Source organism: Bos grunniens, chromosome 8 (genome assembly GCF_055505025.1).
Source record: "Bos grunniens cultivar Pamir isolate PY7600 chromosome 8, Bosgru_T2T1.0, whole genome shotgun sequence".
NCBI lineage: Eukaryota > Metazoa > Chordata > Mammalia > Artiodactyla > Bovidae > Bos > Bos grunniens.
The window spans coordinates 6,989,152-7,005,730 of NC_141172.1; the positions used below are offsets into that span (position 1 = coordinate 6,989,152).

The 16,579-nt window shown below is 42.4% G+C and overlaps 1 protein-coding gene across 2 annotated transcripts in view; it reads left to right on the forward strand.

Annotated features, from left to right (window-relative positions):
* The window catches only part of PINX1 (PIN2 (TERF1) interacting telomerase inhibitor 1), a 66,273-nt gene that overhangs the window by 48,014 nt on the left and 1,680 nt on the right, over nucleotides 1-16,579 (forward strand). The gene's annotated exons all lie outside the window — the stretch shown is intronic.

The following is a 16,579-nucleotide window of genomic DNA, read 5'->3' on the forward strand; positions in this document are numbered from 1 at the left end:
TCCAAAGTACCAGTGTCCAGAAATAAATATTATAAAGTATAATGTCAAATATAGGCTTCTCTGTTAAAACGCAGTGTGTGTGTTCTTGAAAAATGTTATATTTTGCAGAATTCCATGTTAAAAATAATAGAGTTTGTGGGGAACCTCAGGTAAGAGGTAAACTGCTAAAATCTATGCAGTTTTGTAACCAAGACCACACATGTGGGCCTCCCCATAGCACCTTTCCCCACCCCCCCACACACTGTTGCCTCATGAAATAATTCACTCAGACCAAGGAGACTACTCAGGGGGATCTTTAAAACTCAAAAACAGTAGCATGAATATATTGGCTTGTAGCTGCTAAGTTACTAAGGACAGAAGTGGAGCTCTGAACTACGCGGACACCATTAAGCCTGGTTCCCCGGGAAGCAGACTCTCAAATGGACATTAATTAGCATGAAGGAAATGTATTGCGAGCTGCTGTGTGGAGACTTAGCTTTGAAGGGTGCTCAGGGGGAGGAAACAGGATCGGGCAGGGAGAGCAGCTGGGCCTCCATGATGTAGTCAAGTCCTCAGCTGGCTCCCCAGGACCTCCTCAGAATCCCTCCAGATCTTTGCAGGAGCTGGGCCTTCATGGCCCTTCGGTGAGCAGTCACTGGGCCCAGGCCCCTGTCCCCCAGGAATGGGAGTGTGACCTTAGGTCAGGTGGCTGCTCCCAGGAGGACTGACCCAGGAACAAACCCTTCAGTCCTAAAGGGCAGGTCTGGGGATGCAGCACAGCCATTGCTGCCAGAGCTCATCTTAATTTTCTGAAAATAGAGCCAAAAGGGTTCTGCCTGAGCAACAGCCAAACTGAGAGGTTTGGAGGTGTTTTCCTTTACTTCAGGGAGCATATTTCTGCTCACACTGTCCTGGCTCTGCTAGCCTAGGGAAAGTCACACAGCTTCCATGTTTTACTGTGACTGTTTACCTGTGCCAGACAAACTGCTTGTTGTTACAGATGCAGCTGTTGTCACACTACAAGCCAGGCAAGAGAAGTGAAAAGGAATAATATCAAGGCCTCTTCACTTTTTCATTGACTTGAGAAGGTGTCACCATCCACAGACTTGGTCCTGGCGATATTATCAGGCTTAATGGCCTTGAAAAACTCATCTGAAATGTAAGGCTCCTGCCAGGGTGGCACGTGATCAGTTGTAGCTGACTCAGGCATCCTCTCCCACCAGATGGCACATCACAGACTTACCTGGTTGTTACTACAGAACAGCAGAGGAACTGGGAAAGGAGTCGTTTCTCTGGTCATCAAAACTCTCAGCTGGCTAATTCCTCTCAATGACTCTTCACGTATGTTGACAAAGAAGCAAATGATAAAGGGCTAATTCTATAGTATTGCAAGGTGTTTTGGATTAATGAAAATGTGAAAAAAAAATGACCAGGGTCGTGAACTCCAAATAGCTTTCCAACAAGTGCTTAGACATGTTTTGTGTGTCTGACTTCAGTAACCTCGATTTGGTGAGGTTTCTGTTTCTATGAATAGGGAAGCTACTTTGCCTAAGAACAGTCTGAACATTGCGTGTCCCGTGGGATCTCTGCATCTTCGTGGTGAATGGGCAGTCTCATCCTTCCGCACAGCGTGTCCTAGTTCTGCCAGGTCAGCCACACGGAAGCCCCTCATCTCCTAGCCATAGCACCAGCCCAGGAGCTTGTAGGTAACCAGTCTTCCATGTTTAATTCGATTTCCCTGGCAACAAATCGCTCCTTGTTTCGCTAAGGAGGAAAGAACTCTTCACGGTACATTGCCATATTCCTGATAGGATGCATGACTCCATCCTCACGTGGAGAATGTATACCCACATATTGATATATAGAGAGATGTAGAGAGTCGTATACCACAACATGCATTCATAAACTTGGTTATTTAAAAATTGCTGTTTCAACACTGGCATGTTCAGTGTTGTTTAAATAAGTATTTCTCTTAGGCACTCTTTGTACTTTGGACTGTTTTGTCATTAAGTCATTTGGAGACTTGATCACTGAAACACTATTGGATGAAGCATAAGAATCTTGTCTTCTGTAGACTTTGGTTGGAAAGTATTAAGGAGGATTCTGATTTGTTAATTTGCCAGGCCATAGAGATATTGTGGGAAGCTTAAACTCAGCCCTAAATTAGTAGGATTTCACCAGGAGCTCTTAGTGTAGTTTAATAGAATTCTCAGTGCTTATCAGTCATTACATCGTAATGGTAGGTAATTCCACTGGATCTACTTTTTAACAGCCAAAAAATTCTGTTTAAAACAGAAAACATTTAACCTAAAGCTTTACAGGAATTTTCTGGATAATTGTTTTCTTCCATAAGGTTTAAATGATAAGTTCTCTGTGTTTACTGGGAGTCAGAGTTCTGGTAGGTCTTTCTTTTTTGGTATTATAATGGTATTCTATTATTTTAATTGGAGTGTAATTGCTTTACAATTTTGTGATAGTTTCTGCTGAACAACAAAGTGAATTAGCTATACATATACATCACTGCAGATGGTGACTGCAGCCATGAAATTAAAAGACGCTTACACCTTGGAAGAAAAGTTATGACCAACCTAGATAGCATATTCAAAAGCAGAAACTTTACTTTGCCAACAAAGGTCCATCTAGTCAAGGCTATGGTTTTTCCTGTGGTCATGTATGGATGTGAGAGTTGGACCGTGAAGAAAGCTGAGCGCCGAAGAATTGATGCTTTTGAACTGTGGTGTTGGAGAAGACTCTTGAGAGTCCCTTGGACTGCAAGGAGATCCAACCAGTCCATTCTGAAGATCAGCCCTGGGATTTCTTTGGAGGGAATGATGCTGAAGCTGAAACTCCAGTACTTTGGCCACCTCGTGCCAAGAGTTGACTCATTGGAAAAGACTCTGATGCTGGGAGGGATTGGGGGCAGGAGGAGAAGGGGACGACAGAGGATGAGATGGCTGGATGGCATCACTGACTCAATGGACGTGAGTCTGAGTGAACTCCGGGAGTTGGTGATGGACGGGGAGGCCTGGCGTGCTGCGATTCATGGGGTCGCAAAGAGTCGGACACAACTGAGCGACTGAACTGAACTGAACTGATACATATATCTCCTACCTCTTGGACCTCCCACCCCTCCCCCGCATCCCACCCCTCTAGGTCATCACAGAGCGCTGAGCTGAGCTCCCTGTGCATTACACGGGTTCCCACTAGCTATCTGTTTTACACATAGTAGTGGCTATATCTCAGTCCTAATCTCCCTTGTCATCCCACCATAAAATGGTAGGTCAGGGTTCTGTTACTTTTTAACTGAAACCCAGTGAGGTGCTAGGAAAGTCACTCAGCTTTTTTTTTTTTCTTCAAACAGCACTCAGTCTCTGCAAATAGCACAAGGCCAGAGTGGCTGGGTTTTGTTTTGTCATCTGTTGCCTTTCTGATGTTTTCTGCATTAGAAAGAGTCATTTTAAGCAATGTAGTAGCTATAGTGACAGCCAGCCTACTCACTTGCATCCCCTGACATTTGTCCAGGGCTCCTTTTGTAATTCTCATTCCAACTCTTAAAATCATATGGAGGGTCTAAGTTTTACTTGACCAGTTTTGAAACATTTTGTGGGCCTGAACTTTAAATAGCCTTAAATGCATTTAAGTGCTTAAATGCATTTTATGTCTGGATTTCTGTAACCTAGATTAGATGGGGTTTCAAACAGAGAAGCTGACCTGAGGAAGCTGCTTTCCCTAAGTACATTCTGAACATTCTTGTCGGTGCTATTCCTAAAAGGAAGCCTGTAGGCTTCCCTGGAAGCTCAGTGGTAAAAATCCACCTGTCAGTGCAGGAGACACAGGTTCGATCCCTGGTCCAGGAAGATCTCACATGCCTGGGAGCAACTAAGCCCGTGCGCCACAACTACTGAGCCTGTGCTCTAGAGCCCGGGAGCTGTAACTAGGAGCCCGGGTGCCGCAGCTCCCGAGGCTTGTGCGTCTAGGGCCCGTGCCCCACAGCAACAGAAGCCGCTGCAATGAGGGGCCTGCACACCACAACTAGAGAAAGCCGTGCTCAGCGGTGAAGACCCAGCACAGCCGAAAATCAATATATAAAAGTATTAAAGTAAATAAAAGGACGCCTATAATAGGGTATCAGTTTTAGATAGTCATCTAATTCTTATTCCAAAATTATTATAGTTTCAGATTGGACGTTGTTTACCTGCCTATCTTGTGATCCTAAGAAATTCTTTTTAAAAAATGTGTAACGTACTTTTAAAACAGTGACATTATTCATTTAGTTAAATCAGTCATCTAATTTTAGATTATCACCCCCCATGTTCATCCCAGCCCTTCCTCCTTGTTACCATGATAAGTACATTTTTATGGAGGCAAAAACTTGGCATTCATACTATTCTGTTTTTTAATGGGCCCCAGTTACTTGGGATTGGATCAGTCATGATGTATGACACATTATCATTGGTTACCATGTATCTTAGACTCCTTTTTAGAGATCCCAAGAAAAATCTAGGACTCTTAGGCTGATATCTTGGAGGCACCTTCTTAAAATTATTGGATAAAAGCAGCTGTCTTTGAGTTGAAGTTACAAGTGAACTTCAGAGCCCACTTTCTAATCATTGAGGCTCAGCCTGGATCTTATAGTTTAGCCAATACTGTGTAGCAGGCCATGTATAAAGAGGCTCCAAGTATGGTCACAACTCCCTGCAGTATAGTCTCTCATTATTTTATCATTCTTCTTCTGAGTAACATTATTTTAATTGCTTTCTTCCTTTCTAGTTCCCTTGATCCAGACCCTTCCAATTCCTTTTTTTTCTTAACTCAGATGTTTCTCCTTGCCATCCAAGAGCATTGTTGAATGACAGGTGATTAAACAAATAAGACACAACTCTTTTCGAATGATAAAGTATATCATGAGTTTATATTCACATTGCTCATTCAAATTCAGGACCACAAGACTTAATGTTATTAATCTTTTGTTTTTATTTAGCCACAGTAAGAAATCTAGGAATTTCTCAATTCTAGAAATAAAAAGCATTTAAATGCCACATTATTCATTTGCTTATTTCCCATTGAATATATAGTAGTTACAGAATAACATCAATAACTTGATTATCAAAAAAAAAAAGTAGGTTGAGGTGTTTTAAAAAAATTTTTTTTGGCCAATTCTTTTTGTCCCTTATGGTACATCTATTAGGTTATGTACAGTCAAATGACAGTGTTTCAAAGTTATTTGGAATTTTGTTCTGCAAAAGGATTCAACTGACTGGTTGCAAAATCCAGTTCATTTCATTTCATTTTTTTAGAATTTATGTATTTATGTTTGGCCGTCTTGGCCTTCGTTGCTGTGTACAGACTCTCTCTAGTTGTGGAGAATGGAGGCTGCTCTCTAGTTGGGGCGCACAGACTTACTGCAGTGGTTTTGCTTATTGTGGCTCCCGGAGTCAAGGTCAGGCTCAGTAGTGCGTGGGCTTAATTACTCCACGATATATGGGATCCTCCCGGACCAGGGATAGAACCTGTGTCTTCTGCATTGGCAGGCAGGTTCTTTACCACTGAGCCACCAGGGAAGCCTTCATTTTATTTTTAGAAATTGCATTCTTAAATTTTACTTTTGTTATATGTCCACTGATTCCTGATTATATTCTCCATTTTTATTCTCTTATGTTGTAGATTATTCACTTCTGTAATTTAAATTCTGCACAGACTTTTTGCAGGGAGCCTGATTCCAAGATCTTTCTTCTTTACCTCGTTACCCCATTGGTCAGGCTGTGCAGCTGTTACTGCTCGCACATAATCCCCAAGAGAAAACACTGGTTGTCTAAATGAAGACACATCTACTGTACAGTTGAAACTTAAACAACATTGTAAAGCAACTGTACTCCAAGAAAAATTAACTTAAAAGTCAAATAAGTGGAGGCACGGGTGCCTATAGAAACCATTCTGTCTGCAGCCTCTAGTTTACGGGCCTCCTGCCGTGTGCCCCCCATCGCGCCCCCCCACCACCAGGCAGACAGGCAGGTCAGACTCCTGCTACGTGCCCGTGCCCGGAAGCCAGTAGCACAAAGCAGTTAGGGGCAGGGCTCCGAGCAAGGAAAAGTGGTAGTGCATTCCAACCAGAGAGGAAGTTCTTATAAAAACGTCTACCCCCGTTGCTGCAGTTTTAGCAGAGTGAGATGTAAAATATGGGTGTTTTAAACTTTTTTTTTAAGACAGTTTTATTTGGACCGAACCATTTAGAGATATATTAAAAACCTCATTCTGCACCCCTTCCTACCTCCCTCCTTCCAGTCCCCAAGCTGCCCGCCACCCAGCCCCTGTGTAGGCTGGTTTATTGCCAGTCATGGTGCTCTCCGCTCTGGAAAGTAGCAGGAAGAGCTGATAAGGTGCCGAGGACAGAAATCTCTGGTCTTATCTCTCTCCAGCACACGGTGCCGAGAGTGCGTCCTTTTCCTGTCCTCGGACAAGAGACATAAACCGACCATCTCCTGGCAGCAAGGACTTCAAACAGGGCTCGGGGGCCTGCCTCTACTCTGTAAGGCCAGAAAGGAGAAAGTGGGTCATCACTTATTTGAAGGTTGTTTTAGTACCACTAAATGTGTGTGTCATCTTCCAGATCAACAAAGATAACTTCATAATAAGACACAAATGAAAAAAACAGGAGGAAAGAAAAAGCAGCGAGGGCTGAGGGAAAGAAAGGGCTACTGAACCAGCCAGAGCTGCAAGTCCCTGGGCGGTTTTGTTTGGTTAGACTTTTGCCAGGACGTAGGTTTGGCCTGAAAGGATTAGATTTGGCTTTTTGTTTGTTGACAGATCAAGCAAAAGGTTTAAGAGCTTTTGTGATAGTAAGAAATCGACACATTGATGGCTCAGTGCTGGAGGAGAGGAGTGAAATATTGATACATTTTTCCTTTGCTCCCTCTGGCTGGAAAGCAGAAATAACATTCTCTCCCGGATCGCCATCCTGTGCTGTAATGAAAATAGGATGAAGGGGTGCCTTCCTTTGGGTTAGAGCACAGCCAGTGGCTAGTGAGGTGGCGCTTTGCTTCTCTCGCTGTAGTCTGCAGGGACTGCTGGGGCCACTGGTGACGCAGGTCTCCGAGTTAACCATTTCTCCTCTGGGTCCTCTTTGGAGCCACACTAGGTAGGAGTCAGTCAACCTTGACTTCATCTCAGTCACTTAGACCCTCAGAGTCTGGTTTGCAGCTTAAGACTTTACACTGTGGAAGAGACCAGGTTTGGTACTCTGCTACCGCTTTTGGAAGACGTTGGTCACAGGCCCGTACTCACAAACAGTAGGTTGTTGGAATTCCAAAGGTTAATAACACCTTAAGAATTGTACTTGTTAGGTAATGGTAAATGTCCAATTTTATTCTTGAAAGCTTCTTAGTCTCCTGTTCCTGAGTGCTGTGAAATTATCTAGGCTACAATGAACATTAAAATTGTAATGGACCTTAGCAATGGCTGTTGCTTTTCAAACGGTATTCCATAGAGCCCTGGGCTTGTCCGGGGCCTGGCAAGGGAGAGGAGGTATTTGAGCTCTGGTTCCCCGAGTGCCACCTCAACCACCGTTCCCCTCAGGTGTTACACACTAACCTTCTGTTTAACAATAACCCGGTGTACGAGACAGCAAAAGAGACACTGATGTTTAGAACAGTCTTATGGACTCTGTGGGAGAGGGAGAGGGTGGGAAGATTTGGGAGAATGACATTGAAACATGTAAAATATCATGTATGAAACGAGTTGCCAGTCCAGGTTCGATGCACGATACTGGATGCTTGGGGCTGGTGCACTGGGACGACCCAGAGGGATGGTGTGGGGAGGGAGGAGGGAGGAGGGTTCAGGATGGGGAACACATGTATACCTGTGGCGGATTCATTTTGATATTTGGCAAAACTAATACAATTATGTAAAGTTTAAAAAAAAAAAAAAGATTGTGCTTGGAAAAAGGCACACACTGCTGAAGCCGTGTTTGGAAAAGTCACTGAGTAGCCCTCCTGCCTTGTTTTGCAAACGATTTGCTTTGAGGTCCCAAAGGACAGATTTCTTGACACATTGCCATTTCCATTGTACCAAACTCAGCCCCTTTCTTTCTTTCCTTTGAATACCAGTGCCGCTCAAAGTATGGCCAGCCTGTGACAGGGCAAGAAATTGAGAGTAAGCATTTAGAAACATTTATAATAGTGTGATATTAATTTTTAGAAATTTGAACTTGTGTTTTATATGTGTTTTTGAAATTTTGTCTTCCTAGTAATTTAAAATTTTCTTTTAAACCAAAATCTTGGTCTGCAACAGATAGGAGATTTTAAAAAAGAAAAACAAGTAAAAAATTGTCCTTCTCCTTAGGGAAGCGCTGTGCTGTAGGCATTGAGTTGAGCCAGTCAGGGGGCTACAAACAAGCGGCAGCTCTTGCTTTAGGAACTTTTTGGGTTCTGAGCAGATAGGGAGGCAGTATATTACTTGTTCTTTCTCTCTAATAATTTTTTGCTTATAAAACTATAGCTTATGTGAAACTAAGAGATTATATATTTACATTATATGTATGATAATGTATAAGAGAAGGATTATATATTTAATAGCAGTAATAATTTTATTTATTTTTTATGAACTCTCTGGAATGGTAATCTCAGTTTAATTGGTTAGAGGTTTTGTTGAATGGAGTTGTGTTGTAGTTAGTTTTCTTGTTTAGTTTCTGTCTATTCTAAAAAATAAATTTTCCTGATGTGTTATTTAAAAAAAAAAAAATATTGTGGTAAGAACACTTCCATGAGATCTCAGACCATCCCGCCCCCCTTTTTTTTCAACTGTGTGTCTCCCGCAGGTGGGAGCTCCTTTCTGGGCCCCAGGCCTGGTCAAGTCAACAGCAGCCACTCTAGCTGCTCCATGCAGGGCTGGATGGCCGCATTTTGGGTCCTCAGTCTCTCTCTTTTTTTTTTTTTTTGTATAATTTACTTTTATTGCATGACTCAGTGACTTCAGAATTTTATCTAATTTACTCTTACTAACTTGTGCATGCGTGTTCAGTCGTGCCTGACTCTTAGCAGCCTTGTGGACTGTAGCCTTCCAGGCTCCTCTGTCCATGGGATTTCCCAGGCAAAAATATTGGAGTGGGTTGCCATTTCCTCCTCCAAGGGATCTTCCCAACCCAAGGATCAAACCCACATCTCCTGTGTCTCTTGCATTGGCAGAAAGATTCTTTACCACTGAGGCACCTTAAATATCCTTTAAACACAGAATTATTTTGCACTTCCAAATTTACTCCTCGAAGTATTTTAGAAATATTTTTATTTGCTATTTTAATTCCTGGTCAATTCAAAAGAGGTCTATAGTAGAGATTGTCATACTGAGTGAAGTAAATCAGAGAAAGACAAGTATGACATCACTTATATGTGGAATCTAAAGAAATGGTACACGTGAACTCATTTACAAAACAGAAGTTGAATCACAGATGTAGAAAACAAATTTGTGGTCATGGGGTGGAAGGGATAAATTGGGAGATTGGGAATGACATATACATACTACTATATTTAAAATAGGTAATAATAACCTACGGTATAGCACAGGAAACTTTATTCAGTACTCTGTAATAACCTATATGGGAAGAAAATCTAAAAAACAGTGGATACACACACACAGATAAAACTGACTTCACTGTACATCAGAAACTAACATAACATTGCAAATCAACTCCAATAAAAAATTTAAAAAGACGTCTATATAATAATTAACTTTATATAGTACACAAGAACATAGGGAGAGGACTTAATAATAACTTTGTTCACCTAAATTAATTTATCTTTCTCTTCTTAATAATGGTGACTCTTCCAAATAACTGTTCATATGCTATTCCTTGTTTCAAAATACTAGATTCTCTAACATCTTCAAAAAATGCTATGCTTTCTATAATAAGAGGCCTAAATTTGAGTTATTATGATTCTTAAGCAATTTTCAAGTCAGTGGAGTAAAGAAGGAAGAGACAGACCCTTTGTTAGCCGCTGCGTCTGCTTTTGGAGGTCCCGGCACTAGCCTGCAACCACTTATCAAAGCTATTTGTCCTGCCTCCAGAGAGCAGGGAACGGAACCAGTTGACCTAGAATTATTAAATACAGTCAACTTGGATTATTTTTAGGCTTCATTCAAAGCAGTTGGTACCTATGTCACATTGATCATTTCTAGCTTTGGAGGAGCCTCGTTTATCTTGTAACGGCCCGTGTGTTGTGAGCTGTTGCCACACGGATCGCTGCAACTTTCCAAGTCTTGAGACCTTTCAGGGAGGCTGGAAACCTGCTCCTTTCTTCTTTCCCCAGAGGCTGCATGACTCTTATCAGGAGCTCTGATGTCAGTTACTTGAGAGGAGTTGTTGTCATAGAGAACCATCCTTTTAAAATATGTTTATATTGGCTTTTCTTAATAAGTGGTCATTTGAGCAGCTGATGAGGCAAGTGGAAAAACAAAATGAACAGCTTTGTTAGCACTGACCTTCCTATGAAGAATTTGGCATTATTTGTATTTCTCTGCTGTTGTCCAGAGAAAAGCAAAGGTATTTTGTCCCTTCCAGTTCCCATTATCTTCTCTGAGATGTCCAGTTCATTTCTGAGTCTGTAGGTGCCAGGCAGTGTTCCAGCGTTTTAACATTAGAGAGGTTACAGGGGGTTGTGAGTTCCCTTTAACATAGATCACTTCATAACCAAACTTCCTTGTCTGCCAGAAATCAAATGGCAAATAGCAGCCCTCTCCAACACTCACCAGTATAATTCAGTAAAGTAGCAAGAGACTGAGATTAGAACTTCATCAAAACCCAAAGCCCTCCAACTCGGTGTGTGGGTGTTGGGGTGGGGGTGTGTGTGTGTGTGTGTACTTCACATGCATCTAACATTTCCAAATAGCAGATTATATTTCACAATCAGTGTATTCATTCATTCAGCAGGTATTTACTTAGCTTAGTTACTTAGTTTACTTATATACTGGAGAAAAAACACATTTCCACATTTTTTTTTTTCTGATGAAATTCAAAACTTTAAGTTTGAAATTCACATAATTTTCACATGTCATGAAATAGTCTTCCTTTGATAATTTTCTCCCCGAACTATTTATAATGTAAAAAGCATTCTTAGCTTATGAGGTGTGCAGAGATCTGCAGCGGTCGGATTTGGCCCTTGGGCTGTTCTCTGCTCGCCCTGTTCTAGACAGAGCCCTCCCGGAGACTTCCCTGGTGGCCCAGTGCTTAAGACTCTGCACTCCCAATGTGGGGGCGAGGGGCACTGGTTTGATCTCTGGTTGGGGAACTGAGGTCCGTATGTTGCATGCTGCGTGCTGTGGCAAAAAAAAAAGAGAACTTGGGCCCTCCTGGAACCCCTGCACAGGCCCTGGATTCCTAGAACCTGTATGCATGAGCAGATACACATTACACACACACGTAAAGTTAAGAGGTACTGCATAATTCTAGTCCCGTTGTGCTTTTTTGTTTTTAACCCCTCTTCAAATCAAACCTTCCCTCTGTTCAGTAGAGTCTGGTATTTGTTTTTAACTCTTAGGATACTTGCCCACCTGAAAGTGATTATGTCTTCCAGGCAGATTCCACAAGGCTGGTTATTTCCTGAGACTTTGTATGTTTAGCCTAACTCCAGATGTGAGTAAATGATAATCTTGAAAAAAAAAAAAAAAAAAACACACACGCAAGAGTTCACACTTGAGTAAACTTCTTGTGAGTGCAGAAATAGCTCTTTGTCAGTGAAACACTGTTTTCAATCATGTGGAAACCAAAAAGACACCATAGAAGACAAGAGAAGAGGGGTCGACAGAGTCGCACCATCTGTGTTTTCTAACCAGCGTGTTGATCACTTCTGAGCTTAAAACCTTTGGAGACAAACCATCTTGATGACTGCCTGCCGTCAGCAGCTTTGCCAGTTGTGTGATAGCTCAAGACAGCCTGCAGGTTGCACCTTAACACCCTGCTGTCAAGGTGGGGCTTCTAGTGGAGCTTGACCCGACTGTCTTCTCAGAACATCTCCTATCTCTGCCTCTGATGCACCCTAGAACTCTCTTGCTTTCCAGCCTCTTCTTTTGATGGCAAGAACAGTTAACCCATACAGGTTATTTTATTGCTTGTGTTCAGCTCACCACACATCATGCCTGTGACAGTTCCCCTACAGCACACCACCTCATTTTGCTGATTTATTCATGCCTAATCTTCTGGAAGGTGGTGTGATAACAAGTGGAATAACAGACCAGAGGAGACACAAATGGATCATTTGGCAGAGCTGTGCATGGCTCAGGACCACAGGGAGTAATCGGCTGATCACATTAAAAAGGCTCTGGGATGTGCCTGTAGTAGTGCCCCAAGAGGCAAGGTGGCATCTGATTAGAGGAGCATGGTTTCATCCTGTAGGAAGAACAGCCACCTCAAAATGCCACCTCTGTCTTTCCTTCCCACTCTTCCATGCACCTTCTAGTCATTCGCCCTGCCTGGCTTGCCAGGGAATCTGAGCCCACAAACACAGAGCTGGTGCAGTGGGGGTGGTGGGAGTGCTTCCCAGCCTTGATCTGCCCGGGGTTGGTGTCTGTTGTGCTTTCCTGGAACCCAACCACGTGTTTGCTCTTGAGGCTGTGCTACAAATGAAAGAGGAATGGTTCCTGCCTTCAGGGAACTTAAAGTTTCCATGGGAAGATGCTTAGAAAACAGACTTTTTAAGACCAGAAGGTAAAAGTAACGAATTGCTAGTCACAGGTAGTAAAGAAGAGAGGTTATTCCCCAAAGGACCAGCTTCTGGGGGGAGGTGCTTTTGTACTTGATCTTTAAGGAAGTGATGGCCACGGCTGCATATCGAGGGTCTGAAGACCATTGCAGAGAACATAGTGGATGACCCCAGCAGCGTCCTCTGCTCCCTCTGTCAGCAAAGCGTTTCATGCCCCCACAGTCAGGCACCGCCCTCACCTCAGCTCTGCCCTCCTCTTGATGGGACGTGAAATCGCTTCTGACTTGAATTCATCACTGTCCTAAGTGGATGGGTACAATTTCTACCTCCCATGATGACATCAAGACATAATTGTGTTTGTTAGAACTGTCCCGCTGGAAAGCTTAGAAAATATGCCAAGTGTTCTTTCGAACTCCTCACTTGCCAAGCTCTCTTAACTCTTCCCAGACTGATCCAGCGCAAGCTGACGACAGGCCAGGGCGGAAGTGAGCTTCTGTTTATCACAAGCCACAGCACTCAGAGCTAATGCCCCCACTGCCGAGTCTATCACCCTGGAGCTCTGGTGTCTGCTTTTCCTTTCAGTGAGAAAAGCTCACTGAAGGATTACTATCACACCCTGATCTCTGTGTCTTGGCATGGAAATCAAAAGGCTTCAGTCATCTTGTAACTTAAGATCAGCAGTGACACATGAGAAAGGCTAGGTTGCTAAGTTTTGCCTTTAAACTTCATCCTGCACTGTAAGCTTATCACAAGTGGTAAGATTTTAGGTTTAAGGTGCATCTGCCATAACATCTTTCTAAATTCTCCATCCAGACTGCTATGTTTCCCTGCCTCAAACGTTACTAACAGCAGTCTTCTGAGAATAATAAAGAGAAGCCTCTTTATTTGGTCCTTTTACTATTATTCCATCTGATTAGATATGTTTGAGTGACACAGAGGACAAGGAACCCAGGAGAGCTTTGAGTACGTGGCTCATTGAGCTGCCCAGCCTCTAGAGAGAGTACCTAACAAAAGCAAAGAACAACCTCTTTTGAGAAAAGGTGACGAGCATCTTTCAGGCACCTGAGATGATTGTGGTATGTGTGTGTGCTCAGTCGCCCAGTTGTGTCTGACTCTTGGTGACCCCATGGACTGTAGCCCGCCAGTCTCCTCTGTCCATGGGATTTCACACTCCCAGTGCAGGGGGCCCAGGTTTGATCCCCGGTCAGGGAACTAGATCCCACATGCTGTAACTAACACTTTGCATGCCTCTGTTAAGACTGTGCATGCTAAGTTGCTTCAGTCGTGTCCAACTCTGTGCAATTCTATGAACTGCAGCCTGCCAGGCTCCTCAGTCCATGGGATTCTCCAGGCAAGAATCCTGGAGTGGGTTGCCATGCCCTCTTCCAGGGGATCTTCCTGACCCAGGGATTAAACCCACATGTCTTATGTCTACCTACATTGGCAGGTGGGTTCTTACCACTAGCGCCACCTGGGAAGCCTACAACTAAGACAAGATGCAGCCAAATAAATAATAATAATTAAAAAAAAAAAACCTTAAGTACAAAATAGGATTGTTATTTTTAAAGTTACAGCTTCTTGCCACCTTTTTTAGAAACATTGGAATGATTTCCAGGAAGTAAACTTAAAATAGATTCATATTCCAGTTAATAGTCAACCCCAGTTTCTTGCTTTTATTGATTTTAGCTTCTAATATATAGTGTCAATTCTTTTAAATGTATTCTTACAAATTATTCAGTGCAAATAGTATTTGGCCCCTTCTGCTCTCCTAAGTGGTATTACTAGGTCTGCTCTCTGGCAGATGGTTGGTATAAAATATTTTTATACAGGTGGTTAGTATAAAATATTTTTCTGTGCATAGACTTATAAGTGCATTGCTAGCACTTCTACATCTTGATTTGGCAGTCGGGGTGCTAGTCCTCCCTGAGCCGAGCTCGTCCTGCTACTTGCTTGTCCTGCCTCACTCTCCTCCTCTGCTCTCGGTGTCACAGAGGAATGGCTGCCCCAAATATCATTTCAGAGTTCAGTAACTTTTAGACTTTCAAGTTGAATCTAATCTACTTATTTGACTTGCTTAGTAACTGAGACCCAGAGAAGTTATGGGATTTATCTAAGGTTCTCCATTAGTTAATAGCAGGAATTGGAATTTTAAAAGAAGAGGTTTCCTAAATCCCTGAGGTTAAGTCAAATATTTGGTAAAATCATTAGTTAGCCAGACCTCCTTTGCTAGTATTTTGTATGGAACAGGAAGTTTTCCAGTTATTTGTAAACTTACTTTCCTCGTTTTTAGAACACTGCTAGCAAATTGGGATTCTCAAGGTTTATGAAGTAGTGTAAGTCACATGTGGTATTACAGAATTTACTTTTTGAGGTTGTATTATGTGTTTAGTGGAAACCTGGGAAGAAGCCAGTGGATTCTATTTCAGTACTAAAAAGTATCTAGTGCGTTTCTCAGTACTTACTTACTTTGAAGAAGCGACCAGATATGAAAAGTATGTTTTCTTGAAGAAGTATACATTTTTCACATTTGTGGCTGAGACTATAGAAACAAGAATTGTAATCACTGCAGTAAAATTGGGTGTCGGATTTGTAAAAGCATAAAATATGAGACCAGGGCCTTCCTTGCTTCTACAGCATTCAGATTTGCAACCTGTCCCTCCTTTGTTTCCATGGTTTTTAAATCACATACACTCTTGGAGTGTGGGAGGCTGCCCCTGGCATTCCCCAGCTCTCCCCGAAAGTCATTGTCTTGCCCATACTCTCCTTGGGATCAATAGCATTTGGGTGCTGGCACCTCTCTGGCTTGTCTCTATGCCCTGCTGAGCTTGTTGTGCAGTGGCCCGTGGTTATCAAAATTCTTATCACCATAGGAGTTGATTATGAGCAGAGTTATTTTCTGGGACTAGAAAGGCCCGCTGAATTCAACAAGTGACTCAAAAACGATCTTGTATTTTCTAGTAACTAAAAGTGTGATTAATACCAGTAATTAGTTCCTGTGATTTAACTGTTAAAAGCAGGAATTCAGAAGCTAATAAATGGGTGAACAAGGTAAGGAGCCATAGGATATGACTTGCATTTGAGAGTCTAAGACACAGAGACGCTCCAGAGGAGTTGGCCCACATAAGATAAACTCCTTTAATACTGTGAAGCTAAATGAGCCCTGTTTTATATAAACAGGCCACCTTCATACAGACTTGCTGTGTGTGGCTGTGTGCCCTTACTTCATGGAAGGCATGACCTTTCTTGTCCATGAGACTGGGATTGGCTGGGATCAAGAGAGTCTTAAGATTTTTCATCCTGTTCTGCAAAACTTCAGATCTTTTTCAATATTTGAGGAACCAAAAGACAAAGTGACCTTGTTTTTGGCTTCTGTGCAGCTATTTTTAAATTTTCCTCAAAATTACTTCATGGGCTTCCAGGCAAAATCGAATACTGATAGATAACATTTAAAAAGGTCAGTTGGTTTATTCCACCTTGGTTAAACGGTGTTCTACATTTTCCCTTTTGAAGTTTAAAAAACTGACTACATGATTTTGTGGTTTTAGCCCTTCATAAAATTAGGTTTGTGTTGATCGGAGAAGTTTGATGTTGTTGGTAAGGTATCTTTGGTGACAGCTATCCGGGCCAATGGCCATTCAAAGCCCCATTGCCCACTGAAATAATACTGAGTCAGTCAAAGCTTCAGGCTGGAGGCCTCTGGGCTGAGTCTGGAGTGCTGCTGTAACAAGAAAATATGTAGTTCAGTTGTATGTGTTGGTTGTAATAAAGTTAGCTGCGTGAGCAGAGTTTTGCCCACCAAGTTCAGAATAATTTGTGGACTCCAATTGGAAATGGATTTATTTAGAAAACTGTTTTCCAGCCTGGAAAGGGTCGGACAACCAATCTCTTCCTGTGTGAATAAGTGAATATGAAGG